Raw genomic sequence first — 22,458 nt, forward strand, 5'->3', positions numbered from 1 at the left:
TAAATCACACGTACACCACTGAACCAGAAAAGCATAATGTTCTTCAGCGCAACTGTCACTGCACGCACTGTGCAATGCAAGAAGTTACCAGTTATGGCGCAACTAGTTATATACAGGAAATTCCGTACCTGCAGAGAAGAAGGGCATACTCCTCATAGCAGCGATGAATCCAACGAAGTAATAGTGTAACCGAGTGTGTAAAACTAATTATTAGTATCACAAACTGCAAAATTTTGGAACCTTTAATTTAAATATAGAACAAAATATCTGAATTCCTAAATGTCGCTAGATTTGTCACTAGGCGCTAAATTAAAAAAATTTGTCGTTAGACACTTCCAAAAGTCGTTAGTTCTAGCGACAAAGTCGCTAAATTGGCAACACTGATAAACTGCCAATATTCTAAGTCTAGTCCACTGATGAACCTTTGAATTCTCAGTTGTTTCACTACGAAATTGATAAAGATATTAATATGAACACATGGCTACCAGAACTACCCTTTTAGTACATTTATGAAATTACCAAAACGTGGAAAGCCAACAGTAAACATCAATGTCAAAAACTACTCAAAAATATAATTTTTCTCTTGAGAATTATTTTCTTGACTGTACACATCCCTTGTCCACTCAGTTATAGGTTTCTCCGTAGAGTGAGTAGTATAATACTCACTCTACGGGTTTCTCACAACATCCGACGAATCAGTTTCCACTATGCTCCCACCTGACCAATCATGTCACTTATTTAGCTCCACCTACAACCCTTATTGGGTGACCTTAAGCCAGAGGCGGATCGAGTCCTAAGCCCTCTCACTTTTCTGAGTGACGAAAATAATTTATGCTATTATTTATATATTTTTTAATGGTCATAGTAACCTCATGATATATCCTTCCCCCAGTTTTTACATTCTAGATACATCTCTGCCCAAACGACTAGAGAACTTGGATCTCTGTTATTATATTGTCCAGGATACAGGTATCTCAACTTATGGAAGTTTATAATGCGATCTTGATATGCCTATCCTTGTCTGGGTTCTCACTTGCCCTCTCAATTTACCCTTCTGTATCCGCTACTGCCTTAAGTTTAGTTAATGTTTGGTAGGGGAAGCTTTCTGAGGAGCGCCAAGTCATCCTACTGGCTAGAAACAGAACTTGACTACACTTAAGAGTACCCTTACTAGTCGCACCACCTATTGTAAAGTTTTGGACGTTTCACCGTTAATTTTTTATTTTGGAAACAGGATATCCAGGGGGAGTCTAGGGGAACTAACCCCGCTAAAGTTTTACTGACCCCTCCTAAAATTTTCACGGTAGGCTTACAAGTGAACTATAATATGGTTGGATCTGGGCCCCCAAACTTCGACCGGGTCCCCCTTAAATTTTTGGGCTGGCTACGGGCCTGTTTGGAAATAATGTTAAATGATCATTCAAGTAACAATATTTCATTTGGATATTACACGTGAATTTTTAAAATGTTAATGTGTCGTCTTTCCGTAAAGATTTGGAATTAAAAGGAAATTTTCAACACCGTGTTTCATCGCTTTTGTCATTATTCTTATAATACAAATTAATAATAAAACAGAATTATTAATATAAACCTTCCAGCAGATAAACTTTATATAATGTATAGTATATTATTTAATTATAGTGTGTATCAAAATAATTTTCCTTTTATTTTGCTCCTACTGTTCACTTCAATATCTCAAATTGTATTAACACAGATGGTATGTGGTGTTTGAGCGCCGACAGCATATCAACAACGACCTTTTAAGTTCTTATCCTTGACAATGGACAATTCTTTATAATTTTTGGTGTTTGCAGAGCTAATGTCGCTTTCAAGTGGCAATTCATAGATTCTTACATGAGAATCTTTGTGAAAAGTAGGAGAATGTCTACCAGTATGTTGTCTAGATAACAGAAATGTTAACTTTTTTTCCAATTTTGAAGAACAAAACTATTTATAAATTTGATATAGCACAAGGTCTGGCAGAAATAAGCACTCTTTCATACGCAATCACAGAGTTGCGCCACTGCTTGTGAAGTATTGCTTTAAATTGGAGCTTTCATATGGAGCAACTGCAGTTGCTGCTGCTAAAGCAGTGACTGCAACTATCTGCTCTAGCGTTACTGGCGCGAATCCCTAGGGGGATGAGGTGGACATGTCCCCTCCAATCTTGGAACTGGAGGGCTGTCCCCCTAATAATCCGATTTTTTTTTTTGAGAGAGAGAGAGAGAAATGTGATGATTTGTGTCCGATTGTCATAAAGAAAACTGAGATGAAATTGATGTTCCCCCGGAATAAGCCTCAAATCTGCCCGCTTCCAAATGTTCAAGATAACTCTGGTTCCCGGATCCTCCACAGCATTGTTTTTCAACTTCGTTAAATATTTTGAACATTGCTTAAAAAAAAAAAAAAAAACATTACCGAAACGGTCTTACTCGTCCTCCCCTTTAATCTTGAAGACAAATTTGCGCCGCTGTCTAGCGCAACTGTCTCAAGCAACTCTTAATATCCGCCACTCCTGAAGATGCATCGTCTTAAATGGAAGGTTTCGTTCTGGGACACAGCAGTGACCAAGTGAGCTACTAGTGTCTATTATAGTTTGTTCTTTGTATGTTAATCATATATATTAATCATCCGATTTCCTGCACCCCTATTTTCCAAACGAAGTATGAAATGAAATGAAATCTTTGAGTTTTACGTCCCACGCTTATGCAGGTTAGGCTAAAGGAGACAGTGATGATGAGTATGAATGAAAATGTGGAATGAAGAAAGTGGGAGGAAACGGGAGAAAACCCACGCACACGGTGTTTGTCCACCACAAAGTTCACTTGGCGGGGTCTGGGATCGAACCCGGGACCCGAAGCACCAGAGGTGAACGCTCTACCACTAAGCCACCGCGTCCGTTAGTACAAGATTCTCATAATCTGACCAACAGAAACACTCAAGTGAAAGCGAGTACGAAATAATCTTCACTCAAAATGTCGAAGACCAGTATATTACAAAATGTCGATAACGGCATACTGAAGAGTACTTACGAAGCCTATTACAATCATGTCTTCAATTCCTATAGCAAACATAAGAGGCGCTTGTAAGTGCATTCAAAGTAAATCAAATTGCAAGTTAATATTAACTTATATGACTAGCAAAAGGCGAGATCAAGCTCACTTCAAGAGAAACATGCTGTCACAATCAAAAATAATAAAAGAGTAGCTAATGTCATAATTTCATAATGCAAGAGCGTATGGATGTAATGTTCACTATTGGCATCTGCAAATATGGACACTATAGCTTCGAAAGAAGTTGGTCTAGGCAATTTCACAGCTTCGATTACTTTTATAAACGTGAAGGAAGTAAAAAAAATGTAACAGACGGGTATGTAGCCAAAAATGTTAGAACAGGAGCCCAAATCAATTTAGTTATGAATTATCTTCATTGTCAACACTATCTCACAGAGGCGAGAAAATTACAACCACCATGTTGCAGTCTGTGTACAGCTCTATACACAGCTGTACAACTGATGTGGCGTTATCAATGAGTGGAAAATTAGCTAACAAGCTCTATATCTATTTTCAAGAGCCATAAGTCACTTTTAGCCCAAATGTTTCAAAGAAACTTGAAGCAACATGTCCACTAAACATTCATGTGGAGGCATGAATAAAGTGGAAAAACAGTATTTTAAAAGTTGTCTAACTGCCACTCTTGGTGAACATGTACGTAATAATGTGAAGAGCATATTGCTGTGTGATTCCTGGTAAGGCTATAAAGATGATTCTCTGTTAGACGAAAGTTTTCCAAACAAGGATATTATGCTTAAGATATTGCCACTAAGGCAACAAAATATTGCCAACCTCTTGATATGTACTTCTTTAAACAATATAAGCTCTACGTGAGAAGTACAATTGATTTTGTAATACTAAATAAGTAACTAACTATTATAACTCTATGGTTTGTGAAACCCGGGAGTTCAATGTCACTTTCACAAAACCTCTCTACTGACTTCTGTCAGCCAACTAGATCCGGTTTCTACTTTGTATTCTTATTTCTGCGAGATCCATCTTAACATTGTCCTCTCATCTGTTCCTAGATCTTCCACTGGACGTTTTCCGATTGGACTTCCAGTTAGAATTTCGAAGGCGTTCCTACTTTCTTTCATTCTAGCTACACGACCTGTCCACCTGAACCTCCTAACAATACTTGGTAAACCGTATAAATCATGTAGTTCCTTGTTATGAAGTTTCCGCCATTCCCCAATCCCGTTCCTCTTGGGTACGAAGATTCGTCTCAGAATCTTGTTCTCAAATACTTTTAGTCTATGTTCGTTCTTCAGAGTAAACGACCATTGTTTATAAACTACAATCTGAAAAACCACAAGTAAAGCCACATGATCGTTATTTCAGCAACCTTCACTCTGTGTTATATAATCAACTTTCTTCATCGAAGTACAAGCTTACATTATAATACGCTTGGCAAAAGGTAGATCACGATCTTGACATGCAAATATCATCCTTTGAAAATGTTTTGTTCTGTTACTCTTTGTTTTGACCACTTCATTCAAACCCCACCCTGTACTTTGGGATGAAAAGCGAGACAACATTATCAGGTCAAAGGAAAAGGTTTGTTGTTCAGATATCGTAGTTATTTTAAACAAAGAAAAAAGGATAGCAATCGGTCACGACATTGCTTTATTTCTATTATGTCGATATTTTGTTTCTTTGCGTTATCAAAGTTCCTTTCTTAGACTGTGCATAGATCATGATTCAAATGTCTTTCGTGATAAGACCAGCAGTTTTGCATGCAACTAGCTCATACCACTGCTTTTGGGATGAGCAATTTATAATCTAAGCATATTTTCGTGCGGTTTTGAGCATTCGAGGTCACTCACATCCCTTGTAAGTGAATTTTTTGCAAAACAATTTTAATGAAAATTTGCTTTAAAAATCGATGAAGAATGACTATTTTGCCCGCAATTGGGAAACTTATCCTAGTATAATTATTATTTTACTTCTTTGAAAAGAAGCAATTATGTTAAGCCTATATAATCTACCTGAAAGCCATGTCTAGTGTTAAAATAGCAATAACGTGGTAATAACGTGTTACACCTATGAGGTATGGCTAAAGCTACAGGGAAAGATTTACTCGCTTCCATAACGAACGCATTAAATGAATAATAGGTGGAGGCGTACTATTGCCTCTGAATGTGGAAAAGCATCAGACCGAGAACCACAATTCAACCCTCAAAAGAACGTGAATTATTTACGAATTCCAACCTACACGAGATGATAAATCAAGGTGTCTATATCTTTCTCTCTTGGTGAATTGGTTTTTAGAAATTAACAAATGCACACCAATATATATCTTTTCCTCTTCGTTTTCCTGTGTTTAAAAATGATTTCCTGACCACAATCCGCTATCATATTTTCTGTGGTTTTATTTAGATAGGTAAAGTATGAGTTACATGTATCTTCTTGCTTATCTAGGTATGTATAAATATCTTATAACTAATAATGGTTACGGATCACCGCATTAAACCTTCTCCTTCGCACTTGTTAAATGAAGTTGTGATGGGATTTATTTATGAAATGTGAACATACATATAAAACGCCTATTCCCAGAACTTCGAAGAAAACTCACCCGAAGACGAAACTACTCGTTCTGAATTTTCTATTTGAAATGATATTTTAGGTTTCCTTAAGTGCAGTTTCATTCCCATCAATAGATGGACAGTCCACAGAAGGCGACGCCTTCTCTTGGGCCTAGATATCAGGATTTATTTATTTTTTTTTAATTTGCTATTTTTTGTATTAATACTTAAGAATGTGATGAGAGATGAGACGATGGTAGCTATGAAGTGCTGTTCACATAAGGTTAGGGCATATGATGTTATCTGAGACGAGGGTGGTAATCTTCTGCTCTGGGGCTACTGAGAGAGGGTTGAGACAATAAAAACCCTGTTAGTGATAACAAGAGAGTACAATAATGAAATTATGCTCATTAGATATACGGATGGTGATGGCCAATGCAACGATCTGGCTTATAGATATTGGTGGCCTAATCATGGCCATGGCGCGCAAGAAGACGACCGACTGGTAAATATAGTTAACGTAGCGTAACGTGGCAAAATGGAATTAATCATTGAATGTTACTCATTTCTGTCAGTAGTTTTTAGAGCTTTGCGCCCGCATTAGTGACTTTGGGAAACACAAAACCTACTGTCGTGATTGACAATTTCCAGAGGTTTAACAATGAACATCTTCTTAACTTGATGTATTATGCAGTCTTCGAAGAAGGAAAGAATGCAAATAAAGGCGTTTACGAAGCTATGGGAACATTTTGTGACTTTTTTTAATTCTGGCTCTACAAAGGTATTTCAGGAAAAACGAATGAAATAGACTATTTTAGAGCTATAAAGGTTCTAAACATGGTTCTTGTTTTATCCGTCTGAATGAAAAAATTATATATTACATCATACAGATTGCTTTAGATAAGGAGAGGAAGAGGACGACGAGGACTTGAATTGTATTCCAGAAGGACGTAGTCGACCGAAATGTGTGTTTTTGAATGCATAAGCACGGCTCAAGAGTTTGTTAGTAATTTGGACTTGAACTTTTTGTAACATTTTCTATGCCGTGAACTGTACCATCCTTTCTTCAAATATCAGGCTTGAAGCCATCTTGCTTCACTTACTCCACCATTAAAGAAGAAAATGAAACCATTATCGGGATACAATGTAATAACAGAACATTAAACATTAAATTCAGCGGCTCGCGGAAACATAATGATATATCATATTCTCTAAATTTCCAGTGAAATGGAAGGGTGCGTGGTAGCTGAATAGTAGACTGGCTACATCTTTGTGTGGGGTTCATGGTTCGATCCACACTCCAGTAAGTTTGTGGTGGACAACATCGAGTGCGTGGGTTTTCTGAGAATGCTCACATTTTCATTTCACCAATTTTTACATCATCATTCACTTGCCTCCTTAGTCTAAAGAGCATAAACGTGGGACGTTAAACTAAAAAATTTCAATTCAATTTTTTCCAGTAAAATAGTAAAAAGAAAAAGTTCAAAATTTCCATACAATGACACATACGAAATAACATCCCCATACCATCTGCAGGTGTATTTAAAAACTTAAACTACCTATATACTATGCTATGGTTCGATCCAATCCCATCCCACAAACAATTTAATTTCACTGGAACTGGCGCTCAAGATTGTGTTCGTCCAAGTCGCTCAACTATAAGGCCAAAAAAAAAAAAAAAGAAAAAAAAAGAAAAGGAAAAGAAAAGAAAAGAAAAAAGAAAACTAGAAATTTCCGTCAATCCGTTTCAGAGTTATTCACAACTATATAATTTACAATTAAACGGTATATACAGTTTTTTGAGATACTTTGTACATGTTAGTTACTGAAATAAGAGCAATCATATCGTGGTTTAGTAACTACCAGGATACCGAAACTATGGTCAAAACAATAAACTATTTATCACCATAGGTCTTGGAGTCAGAATTCATTTTCTTATTTTCTTTAAATTAAAATAACTATCTGACAAAATGCTTCCAAATATATATACGTTACATTCAAACACGAACAAAACATTCAATATTCATTCTGGATGTTTAGGAAAACACTTCAGATTTATTAAGATATTTCTATCAATGTTGTTTCTGTGGTAACGAAATACCTCCAAATATTTGTTTCAGTATGCAATATTATATTATGGAATGTTATCTTCTATTTGGTTTGAGTGACTTGTCTCTAAGGCTCCATTCTCTCTCTCTCTCTTTCTCTCTCAGTTGAACAGTGTTGCCATACTTCCTTCAATTGCCGTTAAGGATCATTTTATCCTTGAGATTGTATAGTAGCGGTTGCTTAATCGCCGCGTTTTCTAACTTTACTAAGTTAAAAATGTCCTTTTATCCATGCCGAAGAGGATCTACAATAGCCGCGGTTTAAAAGTCAATCGCTGATAAATACAATCCGCGAAGGTTAAGCAGTTTCTAATTACATTATATTATATTATATATGATCTTTTATACACAGCTGCTCGGTTCGCCGACCGCTCGCAGCGCTACCAACTCTAATTCTTTACAGCACCATATCAAGTTGCTTTGGTTTTATCTGTAGTGGATAAATTTGGAACATTGATACTCAATACAAAATGTTACAAAAATCCACTCAGTAGGTAGGTAAAACTTCCTTCACGTAATGCCTCCCCACATTGTCAGTAGCTTCTGCAGACATAAACGCATGTCTAAAGGGCATTATAGCAGATCTACGGCGGTAGAACACACGCTACCGCCACTACAAGGATAAAATGACCTTAGCTCAGCCTTACAGCTTCCTGTGAGAAAAAAAAAACTGAGCTACAATAACACTAAAACGTTTATTTTTACTCTTCCTTATACTTGACAGTTTCTAAACCGTGTGAAAAAAGGTACTTCGTAAGTACGTGATTACTGTATGAAGTGTAACGTACTTGTAATGGAAATATTTTTAAAAAAGCGCTAGAACACGTATTTAATTATTATAAATTAAAAGAATATATACAATGCCTATTAATACCAATTTTCATGGGATTTGGAAATATAGGCCTCTTATTACAAGAATTGGCATTCCCATTCGTGTTCCTTCCCACATTCTTCCTTTGTAAGGGAAATATATGTATATAAAAACGGCGAAACACGCGTCCAGTTATTTTAAATGGGAAGTCCTTATACCAATTTTCATGTCTCTACAATTCAGAGATTTAGACTTTTTACTACGATAATCAGGGGGAAAAGTGGATCTCAAGAGGTAGAAGGAAGCTTGACGTCATGCCGTCACCAGTACCTATCTTTGACCATTGTAATTTTTAGGAAGAGGGGGATGTCATAGATATGTTTTGAAAATGGGGGAACACCGTCCGCCGGCGTCCCCCCACCTTTACCCCTGATGGTATAAAGGTAACCAACAACGCTCTGTCGCTTTTCACCCACCACCTTCCAATATCGATATGTCACGTAAGACGAAACTGGAAGTTCAAACGTAGTCCCCATCAGCATTGACAACCTTCTACCAATGTTCTGGAAGGCCATAATTCCATCCCGGTAGAACTTGGAGGGTCGTGAAACGAAGAAGGTGAATTTTGCACCACTACTAGGTATTTGAACTTGCCTCCTCTAAGGTGATTGTCTAATGAATGAAACAGGTGATTATCGGACGGTGCAATGTCCGGGGAGTATTGCGGATGCAATAGTGTTTCCCATCCAAGGTGCCCGGGTCAACCAAACCACTTGGTGCTTAGTGTTGTCCTGTAAGGGGAGGACTCCTTTGCGATTCAGAAGTGTTGGCTCCAGAGTTTTGAACATGGCTCAACTCCTGACAGTACACAGTTCCATTGATTCTCTGACCAACTCGTAGAGTTCTCGATGCACGATGCCGCAAGCAGTCCATCAAACACACAGGAGAACGTTCTTCTAGTGCAGTGCTGGTTTCGCCTGTTTTGGAACCGATTCAAGGGATGCTAACCAATGATGACGGGGTAGTGGCGCTTGGTATAGGACCGACTTCTCATCACATGTCAACACCCTGTCAAGAAAAGGCTCTTTCCTCAGAAGAGAGAGCAAAGAAACACAAGTGCCTGGTCGCGTTGCCTCCTGGCCCGGAGTCAAATCATGTGGGACACATCGACCCAACTTGTAGTGCTTCCCAAGTTGAATAATTTGCTGCTGAATGGTTTATCCATTCACACTGAATTGTAGTTCCAGTTGCTCACATGTCTGGTCACTGTTCGCCTCAATTGGTGCCTGCAGATCTTCATTTTGTACATGTGTTGGTCTTAAGGAACATGGTGCGTCTTCGAATGTTTCGTCACCGTCCTTAAACTTGCTAAACCACCGCTGCACTGTTCGCGTAGTAACGACACTTTCACCAAAGGTCTGGCATATATTCCGCCCACTGCAGCGGCGTTTGACCCGAGTTTGAACTCGTACAGCATATACATCCTTATGACGCTCTGTGGCGGTCCCATGTTCACTCTGTCCTTAAGCAAGTTTACGGTGTAACTGAAATGAAATGAAATCTTTGAGTTTTACGTCCCACGGTTATGCCGGTTAGGCTAAAGGAGACGGTGATTATGAGAGATGAGTGAAATGGTGGAATGAAGAACCAGAGGTGAACGCTCTACCACTGAGCCACCGCGCCCCCCTACGGTGTAACTGAATTGCTACAACCAGGTAGTATGTTGGATATTCCCATACCAACAATTGACCTTCGCCTTATCTCCATTTGTATTCTACTCACGGTGTGAGGCCCAATGGAACAGAGACCTCCACAAAAAGTGACAAAAGTTTTTTAGTTACCTTTATAAATGCATTTTTAATTACGAATGTAGTGGCTTCATTCGACCGGCGAACGCTGCGCACTGTTCAGAGCTATGTTGAGTACAAAGAAATAATGGAAAGGAGATCAAAATGTTAACGCAGGGGCCTAAAAATACCTAAATATTATGGCTTATGCTGTTCTCTTTCGGTCTGATATAACAGATTTCAGATGTCATTTTTTTTTAAATACTTCGCTTTCTATTCTTCATCGTTACCATAATTTGTTTTCGTAATGCTATTATTTCGTAACTATTGGATGGTTAATATCCCATTTTGTTTGAAATTAAATATAAAACCGTTAGATTTGTTTGTATCCCAGAATAAGTGTACTTTCACTGGTAGTGAGCACAGAGCATGCATATGGAAAGTATGTACAGTATATGCGTTAGCCACTCGCATCTTAATAGTTCATGTAACACAATACCGATGCACGTACAATTCCTACTTGTGACGATTTGCATCACCAAACCAGTTGAGAATACTGCAAAAATTTTCAGAACGAATTTTAAAAGAATTATTTTTTTTTTCTTATTAGCTTCTGTGGGCTTTATACCAACTGTCCTATGTACTTTATTATACTTCTTAAACAACCTATCTATCCATTTATAATTTCCTTCAGTACTATTTTTTTTTTAGCACGTTCTGATTAAGAGTTCTGTTGAAACGTTCTACGATATGTTGTTCTGCGAAGAGACATAACTAACTAACTAACTCTATGGCCTATGAAACTCGGAGGTTCAATGCCGCGTTCACAAAAGCTCTCCACTGACTTCTTTCCTTAGCTAACTGCATCCAATTTCTACTTTGTATTCCAATCTCTGCGAGATCCATCTTAATATTGTCCTCCCATCTGCGGCTAGGTCTTCCTAATGGTCGTTTTCCGATTGGTCTTCCAGTCAAGACTTTGAAAGCGTTTCTACTTTCTTCCATTCCAGCTACGTGACCCGCCCACCTAAGCCTCCTAGACTTGACGACCCTAACAATGTTCGGTAAACCATATAAATTATGTAGTACCTCGTTATGAAGTTTCCGCCATTCCCCATTCCCGTTCCTCTTAGGTCCGAATATTCGTCTCAGGATCTTGTTCTCAAATACTTTCAGTCTATATTCTTCCCTCAGAGTAAGTGACCATGTTTCGTAGCCATACAGAACAGGCATGGTTATCGTTTTATATATTTTAAGCTTCAAATTCCTCGACAGAATTCGCGACGACAAGAGATTTTGAACCGAATAGTAACACGAATTCCCTGCTTTTAGTCAACATTTAATTTTTCCGTGAATATGTTCTCCTCTGTTAATATTGATCCTAGATATTTTAAACTATCCACTTTATCAAAAGTATTATTTAATATATTAACGCATCCATAATTTGCTGTATTCCGGCCCCGACGCACTTCCATGTATTTAGTTTTCTCTGCATTTACTTCTAAACCTATGTCCCTGCAAGCGTTTAATAAGATCTCTGCATTTCTTTCTATTGTTCTCCTATCATCCCCTATTAAATTTACATCATCACCATATGCCATAACCTGGTAAATACCATTCAACTCTAGTCCCTGGTTGCTATCTTTGATTTTCCTTATAGCGTATTCCAGAACGAAGTTAAATAATAATGGCGACAACGCATCTCCTTGTTTCAGGCCATTTTCGACGTGAAAGCTCGTGGACCAAAGTTTTCCTACCCGGACTTTACTATGGGATTCATTTAAACATATCTTAATTAATCTAATTAGCTTTCTCGGTATTCCAAGTTCTGTAAGAACGTTTTATAATGTTTCCCTCCTAACCGAGTCGTACGCCTTTCTAAAATCAATAAATAGTTGATGTACCGGTGTATTGTATTCCCACTTTTTTTCGAGTATTTGGCGAATGGTAAATATTTGGTCCATAGTTGATCGATTTCGTCTAAATCCACACTGATAATCTCCAATAATTTCATCTGCGTTTGGGGTCAGTTTTGCTAATAGAATATTTGAAAGGATTTTATAGGATGTTGACAGAAGAGAAATGCCTCGATAATTATTACAGTCAGTTTTGTCGCCTTTCTTGTGAATTGGAACAATGATTGATTCTTTCCACTCTTGTGGCAATTCTTCCTTGTTCCAGATAAGGAGAATGAGTTTGTGTATCTTGTTCCACAATTTTTCGCCTCCAACTAAAATTAACTCAGCCGGAATTCCATCTACACCCGGAGATTCGTGTTTCTTTAATTTCTTTATAGCGGTTTCTATTTCTTTTCGGTTGGGTTCTGGAATATACGGTTCTGCGGCATGAAGCGTATATTGTGTGTATTTCCTTTTCTCCACGCACACTGGTTTTAGAAGAGACATGCTCGCTCAAAATGGAAGACTCAAAATTGAAAAATTCGCAAAATAGCATTTCTGTATGATTTATGGTTCCCAAGATATGGCTTCTTAAATCTCCCGAAATCCGAACTTCTTTGGTCAATATCTGGGGAACGGTGGGCAGTTGGCTAATGGCCACCGGTTACTATGTGGTACCAAAATGTTCAGCATCGCATCAAAATGATCAACACCAATATCATCTCTCTAAGACTTACAGTTCCGAGATATGTCTCCTTAAATTTCTCGAAATCGAACTCTTTTGGCCAATATCTCGGGAACGGTAACAGTGAGGCGAAACCTTCCATCATTTCTTTCAGCGGCGTAAATCTGTCTTCAACATTGGGGGGACGGGTAAGACCGTTCCGTTTTTTTTAAAGCGGTATTCAAAATATTTATGAAGTTGAAAGACAATGCTGTGGAGGATCAAGGAAGTAGAGTTGCCTTCAACATTGGGAGGCGGGCAGATTTGAGGCTTATTTTGGGGGACATCAATTTCATCTCACTTTCCTTTGTGGCAATCGGACACAAATCATCACATTTCCCCCCCCCCCAAAAAAAAATATTTCAAATCAGATTATTGGGGGAAAGTCCCCCCAGTTCCAAGATTGGAGGGGGCAAGTCCCCCTAATTCTCCCGGGATTTGCGCCAGTGACTTCTAGAGATAGTTTTTGATTCTTTATCGAATGAAGGTCTAACAACTGAAAAATTCGCAAATAACAGACATAGAATTCAGTAGAAAAAAATAATGAACATTATAAGTTCGTTGAAAATTGAAAAAGAAAGCGTTGTTTTATACACGGTGTAGGCACTATGGGACAGAAACGTTCGGAATAAATAAAAAGAAAACAGTTTAAATGTTCTCTATTCGATATTCCATGACGATGTCTTCTGTGAAATACCGAAGTCAACTGAGATTCATGCTGGTCATTCTGGGTAAGATTATATAGGGACCATTTCAAAATAACTAATTTTCTTTTGTTTGAAGAACCTCTAATTCTTAAACTGACGACAAGATGGAAGAGATTGAGGATTTTAATTTTTAATTACTTTTGAGGAAATATTTGTGTATCTGATGCTGAAATTGATGTTGTGCTGATCTATATGTTTTTAAATGTTTACATGTTTATTTGTATGGTTATAATTCAATTTTAGGTAGAAAAATTGCATTTGAGTGAGGACCTCTTCATATTAAAATATTAATATTAGATAATTACACTACTAGGATAATTACACTAGAATGTGTTTTTCTTGTTAAACAAGTAGTTTCAATGGTTGGGTTGCGTGAAGCAGATTTCTTTATGTATGTTGCATCGACCAAGTAAGAAAAAAAAAAGATTCCCTAGGACGGTGTCGCCTTGATGATGTTGAACAAAATATGCAAAACACGAACAGAGTCATTGGGGTGAACGAGGCCGCTTTCAAAGACATTGCAGTCTACAGTTCTAACTAATGTATGTATTTGAAACTTAATGGCAACTTCTTGAACTTGAAAGCATCGAGTATTATATATATAAGCTGGGAGCAGGTCAAAACTCTCACAGCTAAAACGCCCACACAAATGGTCATAACTCCCACAAAATGGACAAATCTCCCAAATGCACGAACGGTCATAACTCCCACAGCCAAAATTCCCACACAGGTAAGCGGTTATAGCCCCCAACGGTCATAGCTCCCACACAAATGGACAAAACTCCCATTCATAGCAACGGTCACAATCCCCACATAAATGGACAAATCTGCCACACAAATGGACAAAATTCCCACAGCAAAACTCCCCACTTCAAGAAATGTCAAAACGCCCACACAATCTGTCATAATTTCCACACAAATGGACAAATCTCCTAAATGCACGAACGGTCAAAATACTCTTGGACTTCTTTTAATTATTTTCAGCGTGTAAAACTTACAAGACGCACAACCAGGATCATTTCAAAGTGGGGAAGATTTGTCCGATTGTGTGGGAGTTTTGTCTATTTGTGTGGTGGTTGTGAAAATTTCTGTGTGGGAGTTTTGTTCATTTATGTGGGGATTGTGACCGTTGCTATGTGTGGGTGTTTTGCCCATTTGTGTGGGAGTTATGACCGATTCTGTGGGCGTTTTGACATTTCTTCAGTGTGTGGGGTTTTGGCTGTGGGAGTTATGACCGTTTGTGAATTTGGGAGATTTGTCCGTTTCTGTGGGAGTTATGACCGATTGTGTGGACGTTTTGACATTTTTTGTGTGTGGGAGTTTTAGCTGTGGGAGTTTTGACGTAGACCCTATAAGCTTGCATATGTAGAACTCCAAATACCAAAAAAAAAAAAAAAAAAAAAAAAACTCATTAATCCGCTTCACTCCAGGTTTCGAGGTAAAGTGAGTCAGTACATAGGGTTAAGTGGATAGATTCAGTTGGTCGAAAAAAATATCTTTTATCATGTATTTTATACCGTTCAGTAATAATACAGGTTTGATCAACTGTACACAGGATGAATGAAAAATATTACAATAGTAGCACATGACTAATAATACTAGCTAGATAAGATTGTAGGAATTAATTCGTGTTGTCCAAATGTGCACCTGGTAACAACATCTTTCAAACCAAATACGTAATTTTTGATTAATGCAAAAGTCTTCAATGCGCAAACTGTACAGAAACTGCAACTCTTGATAACATCTTCCGCATACAAACAGCAACTTATTAGTAGCACCTACACAGTCTTCATGATACCAAACGCAAAAACTCCGGCATTGTATCCTGTTTAGTTATTTGCTAAGCGTGACGCTGGGTAAATGACTTTCCTCAAAAGCTTCCACATGTTTTCGATTTCCCAGTATCTTCGAAATTTGCTTCCAGCTGAAGACTTATTTTCTCGTCCTCTCATTCTTGCAACATGATCGGGAGAAGTTAATATTTCTAATCTCTGCCTAGATTGTCTCTCTTTATATCTAAGATTGTCTTTTGGCGAGAAAAAAGGAAGGTAGGATCTTCCGTATTCTAGCCATCTCTGACGCCTGACGTTTCTGCTTAGCATTAGGTACTAGTGTATGTTCAGCTGCATAGTTTCATTGTCTCTCAACAAACTTGTGTCTCGTATTGACAGTTTTTTAAATGGATGAATTCCAGTGGTTCTTAAGCAAGCGACACTATTTCCTATTGTAGTAGCTTTTACCCACACTTTTCTGAATAGGTAACCAAACTATCCTCTTTTTATTATTTATCCCGTATGCACAAAGGTTCACTCACTGGAAGTTTCTTGAATAATATACTTAGAAGTGAGATAAAGGACTTACCTACAGGTTGTAATGTATGAGCCCTGTGACTCGCTCAGCAGAAGGCTAGTACATCATGTTGAAAATAGTATACAATCATTTCCAAGCACGTCGTGCGTGCTGCGGAAGATTTATCAGAAGCACGCGGACTCAATGTGGTTTGAGATTTGTAAAGAATTTCATCCATTGAAGGAATGCAGCTTCGTACACATATTCAGAAACTGTCATGAAAATTTGAGATCTTGCTGGTAAGCGATATAAAAAAAAATATCTTTGAAATTTAGTAAGGACATGAGAAATTCTCAAGTTACGTTGCAATAAACAGTTAACGTTGTATTTTCACCTCATTGTTTTTATGGCGGAGACCATTGTCCTATATTATCAACACACACGGATGTCAATTTCACTGGGGGCACCGGGGACATGTTTCCTCCGATAATTGTAAAACGATTTTCGTTCCAAAAATTGTAAAATGTTTCAAATATCTTTTGTCAAGTTTGATAGAAAAGAGGTTCTAACATTTAGCAGTTTGCTACGTTCACAAAACAATTTTAGCCGAAGTCAATACCAAAAAAGTAGCACAAAAGTTTGTTTCCACTTGTAAAAAAAGTCAGTCAGTTTATGACCCTTGAAGGTGAAGGTGGACTAAACTGTAAAGTAATAACAAACTGCTTTTGTTCAGATAACGAGCAGCAAATCGAGTTTAGTTTGGCTAAAAATCATAATTTTCAACCAAGGGTGACCATCAGGGGGGCAAAGTGGGGCGCTCTCCCCCTAGAGGAAATTGTACTTGAGAATATCGAAAATCCAATAGAATTTTTACATTAGCTACAGAAAAATTTGAAACAATTTTTGAAACGTCGTTTATACTTGCCCCCCTTGGTAACCACAACATGGGCGCCCTTATTTCCAACTATTTTTTTAAAAAAATCATACATTATTGAGCCTCATTTACAGTAACTTACTTGTAGGCTTGTAGGCCTAAAACCTGTTTTCAAAACTTTATTGTTTCTGAGTATTCACCTTACACAATCTTTTATCGTTATTTAGTTTTTGACATACAGTTGGTACCATTTAAGTTTAACTAAATTTGTAAAAAAAAGATTAAATTTTACTGCATAAATAGAAAGCAAATTGTAACGTATTTTATTTAGTACCACGTTTTCCCAAAAACTAGACCATCAAAGGTAAAAATAAAACACAAAAATGTTTAAGTTTTTGTTTTCTTTTCTAGTCAAAAATGTTCAAAAATGCAATATATAAAGACTACTTTTTTTTTTCAATTTCCCGGGGAAGAACTCCGGACCCCCAACTTTACTTGTCTTGTAGGTATTCCATACACCAGGGGCGGATCCAGGGGGACGATCGGGGTGATCTCCCTCCTCCCCAAGAAGAGGAAACTTTCTTATTTTATATATAAATAAGACCAATCCCTGAGTTTGGATCTCTTAAAGGTAACTCTAAGTAGCAGTATTACAACCCACCGCCTCCTCCTGAATTCCGTTCTGGATCCGCTCGTGCCATACACCCCATCCAGTCTTTCCGGTAGTCTCTCTCTCCAGGTCCGTATCCACGGGGGGGGGCAAGAGGGGGCCGGGCCCCCCTAAATTTTGGCTGGCCCCCATAAAATTTCACGGTAGGCGTGCAAATGAACTATAATATGGTGATGAAGTATAATATATTTGGGTCGGGCCCCCCCTAACTTCTACCGCCCCCCCCAAAGTTTTCGGGCTGGCTACGGGCCTGTCTCTCTCTCAAAGTTTATGTGCTGCTGACGCCAATATGTATCGTTCCCGATACTTTCACCTTTATCCTGTACATTCGTTTTCTGTAAAATTAAATCTCCAAATATAAGAAGAAAAAAATCAAACAATTTTCTTGAGTTACGAAAGATAACGTACGCCATGGAATAGTAACAGGTGTCCGAGTAGAAAGTTTCTAGATGGCGTCGCAGAAAACTATGAAAATAAATCTCACTTGTCTCTCCGTTAACGAATGTTCCATGACGAGAACAAATATCCGCAGCCATCCAAAAAAAAAAAAAAAAAAAAAAGGAAACGCCACCTGACAAACATATCATAGTATCTGCTGGTACTTTTAGGGCATTTCCTTATTCATAACTATTGCTCGTAATTACATGTCTATATAATGTCTTACATATATCATCAAACGCTAAACTGACATAAATAATTGCTTTTTCTTATATCGCAGAACCACTTTATTTATTATTATATTTTCTGGTTTTCAATTCATCATTGAAGTTTCTTAGTTCTATTTAGTACCTCCAGTGGCCTCTGAAAATAAGGTTAAATATATTTTTGTTAGATAATGAGAGAGATAATAATTGTAAGAGTGATTCAAGTTGCGACCAGATTAAGTCAGTAGAGTCTGTTGAGAATTCGGATTTTGGTCTCGAGCACTGACTAACATATTCCCGTTTCTTCAGTGAAGTGGGACACATCCAGACGTTTTGATGTAACACGAAAATGATGACAAACTAGGTTGTAATAAAAAAAAAAGTTTGAGAATTGTCCTAAGCTGTTCGAATTAGGTGACTGACCATCACTCATTACAATAAACAAATAAATACCAAAATATTTCTCAAAATTTTAAAACATTTTTCATTGAATATATATTTGAGTCTGCAGAACATACAAAAACAGCTTGAGGAAACAATAAGCTTATATAAGCACCTTATCATTTATATACATTATAAAGTGCCACGAACAGGGCCGGCGAGAGCGGTCGCGGGCCCCGGGGCTGAGCAATCCCGGGCCCCTTACACGTTCCCTTATAACTTTTTACGTACTTACCACTTTGGACGAAGGTAAACTAAAATGAACATTAAGGCTTAGTTTGAACTCTTTATTAGACCATTAATGCGTTTAATTTACATGGTAAACAGTATTGCTATATCTCCAAATAAGTGAATAATAAGAACTCTGAACCTAGCCTATGTTCACTGTTCGCTGAAAGCAAAGATAAACAAAACAAAACAAAAAAAAACTCATTAATTTACTATTTATGATTTTGTTTTGACCCTATAGTTGTTGGTTCTAAGATTTTTGAAGGCTTCAAAACTAAAATGAATAAAAAAATAATATATTTAATACAACGGTATCAAAATACAGAAAAAAGTAACTTATCTATTTGTAATAGCAAAAGTTCTCCCCCAATGCTCAATCAAATGCTCAAAACAAACTAATTTGTGAAGGAAATAGAAAAAGCACGTATTAAATAGTTAATAAAAGTTGAGAAAGTAAATGTTCTCAACCATCCAACCTACCCTGTACTATGAATATCTTTGCACAAATTGTTGCTAGAAATAATTAGATAGAAGTAAGGTATGCAGTTAGTCTTCCTTAATTAGAGACATGAGGCATTAGGCCTAATTTAGTTATTTCAATGAAATATTGCTCAAATAACTATAGTGTGATTAATAATGTGATATTAATAGTAATTGTCTGTAGGAGAAATTTATTGTGTGTGTTAATACTAGACAACTGTTACAATTACTATGTATCCTTTTCTACGTATAGTTACAACAAAATTCCCTTTCTGGCCTTTTTCAGGGCGAATTCATCAATGATAGCTTTCAGTTTGGTACACTTGACAAGTTCTGTCTCCACTGCCAACAAGCCTAAGCTTGATAATCTGTCTTGACATACTGTAGAGCGTAAAACGTTTTTTACTCTATTTAACAGAGAGAAAGAGCTTTCTGCACTAGCAACGGTAGCAGGGATTGTGGGGAATATACGAAGGGCCACTGTCAGATTTGGAAATAAAGTTTCTAGATTCAAAGTTTTGATGTTATCTAGGAGATCCCATGGTGAAAGAGTTTTCTCACCAAAATTGGCTGAATATATCAATTTCAGGCTATGCAGTTCATCAGAAAGATCATCTCCTAAATCTTTTGGGTATCGCTGGACTAGTGCAGCTGCTTGTTCTTGGATCTGGTCACCTGTCATTTCTTTGCAAGACCACAGTACACAAAAAAATTTACACAAAGAGCGCACTGATTGGAAGCGAACTGAGCAAGAATATACAACATTTAGTAATTTTTTAAACTCGGCCGCCGGGCCCCCTTTGGGGCCCGGGCCCCAGGGCTCTGGCCCCTCCTGCCCTCCCCTCTCGCCGGCCCTGGCCACGAACATACCCTCATTGTTCCACATTACGTGAGCTGCTTCACCCCACACTGAGTCTATTTTATTTTCTGAAAAGAAAGTAATTCAATTCTAAAATGTCTGCAAACTAGATGTTTAATGTACACACTAATATCCTGTCTTGCCATATTGTAGAATTTCAAATTCAAAACCGGGGGCGTGGTGGCTCAGTGGTAGAGCAATCACCTCCGGTGCTTGGGGTCCCTTGTTCGATCCCAGCTCGCGCTATGTGGACTTAGTGGTGGACAAACACCATGCTTGTGGGTTTTCTCGCGGTTCTCCCACTTTCTTCATTCCACCATTTCATTCATTTCTCATCATCACCGTCTCCTTTAGCCTAACCGGCATAACCGTGGGACGTAAAACTCAAAGATTTCGTTTCATTTCAAATTCAGAACTGGCAGCACAAGAAACGCAATATATGCATTAGTCTGGCACAGGGGAAAGTTATAGAAGCAATAAAAATGAAGCTGAATATACTCACCTTTAGACGAAGGAAGGTGCTTGCAGACTTTCCAGTTAGTTCAATGTTACTCTTACTGCTTCCCTTGGTACCTTTAGTGTATCTGCTTAACCAACACTGCTGATTTCTACACAACATTGTTACAACTGCGACGTAACCTGAACACGACCAGCTTCACCCCTAGTGATTATGTTCCCCACACTAAAAAAATTCGTATAATGGAAGTCTTTGTTATGTCTGCCTTCTCGTACGAGTGTATCATGTAGACCACCAAGGCTACAAATAGGAAAATATGAAACCAATAGACATGTGATGCTAGCATATAATGTTACGGATGCCATTAGCAACCAAATGACAAACTGAGTCCATACTCAAAGAGTTGAACGTATCTAAACGCTTTTCTTCTATATGCGGAAGAGAATATTACAGTCTTATAAGCACACTGCGAGACAACCTGGATGAAACCTAGAAAAGATTATCAACGGGGGAAAGATGAAGGCGAGATACAACGAGGAAGAACACTGTCCCGTTGGAGGTAAAAAGCAAAGACAATCATTGGTCTACCATTGCAGAATGCTTCGAGGAATGCTGAGAAGTGTACAGAATGAAGACATTTTATCAAAACTGCAATTTTAGATGCAACTTGTGTGATCACGATGTTCAATCAAGAACCCAATGGATGATTTTTTTTTTATCAGTATAAGACCAAATGAAATTACAGCTATTGTCATAACAGCAGCAGTATAAGGACCCAAATTTATTTTCTCATTGTCAGATTGTATTAAAGAAAGAACGCTTTAGAAAATGTTAGAACTATCGCTTCTATCAATGAGAATATGAAAAACCACATATGACGTAATACTGCTTAAACCTTTTAAACCATATTTTATTTTAGTCCTTAAAACCAAATATAAGATTTCTATTTTTCGGAGAATCAAAAAGGAACTAACCAGATGGCAAAATTATCTTATTCATGTTTTCCATCTAAGGTACCAAAATCTAAAAACTAAAATATTTCATTATAGCCTACTAAGAAGGAATAATACGACAACTACATGTTGTGTCCATTGGACATGGAAACTGAAAGATGTAAAGCAATGATTCTCAAAGTGAGCGTTAATAACTTCTAAGGGTAGTTCTTTCCAAAGAGGGCGCTGGTACAAGAATGGGCAATATACTATTTACGGGGCATAACGTATTGGAGACTTCATGACATATATTATACTCTTTTCTTATTGAACAAAGCTATTATGTATTTTAGAAATTATCAAAAGTTTAGACTTATACAAGTAATAATATTGATTCCTCATGGCTGCGCTTAAAAATTGAAGCTTTCCTCTGGTTTCTGGAGTGCTTCGTCCAAGTTTTACATCCAGCCATTAGCATAGGTGGATTGGTTTAAGAAGACAGGGCGCTAAGAGTAATCGTATTCACCCAAGGAGGCGCAGGTTCGAAAAGGTTGAGAATCACTAGGGTAGATTACTGATGCTGATACATAGCAGTATTTAACAGCAGTGTCTAAAAGCAATAATTGCAATATCAAAACACACATGATACTCACATGATGGGGCCCCGTCTGCTTCCAAGTGATACTTCAATATTTTGAAAATGTGAACATCATTTTCTTCAAATGTCTTCCTCTTTACTTAGTTAAATTTATGATTTTCTCTATTGATAACTTATTTTGTTACAAAATACTGTTTCACTGTCAACCCTAATAAATAACCAGTACTCAAAATAAGTTAAGAAGTGATTTGTATTGATTTGAATTAAATATCTGCATCAATGAGAAGTTATGTGTCAAATAATGTGATATACTTACAAAAGAAAGCCAAATTAAGATTTATTTTAGAGTATTAATAGTAATAAAGTGAGTTTG

The sequence above is a fragment of the Thermobia domestica genome, chromosome 1 (assembly GCF_964235325.1).
Source record: "Thermobia domestica chromosome 1, izTheDome1.hap1.1, whole genome shotgun sequence".
Lineage (NCBI taxonomy): Eukaryota > Metazoa > Arthropoda > Insecta > Zygentoma > Lepismatidae > Thermobia > Thermobia domestica.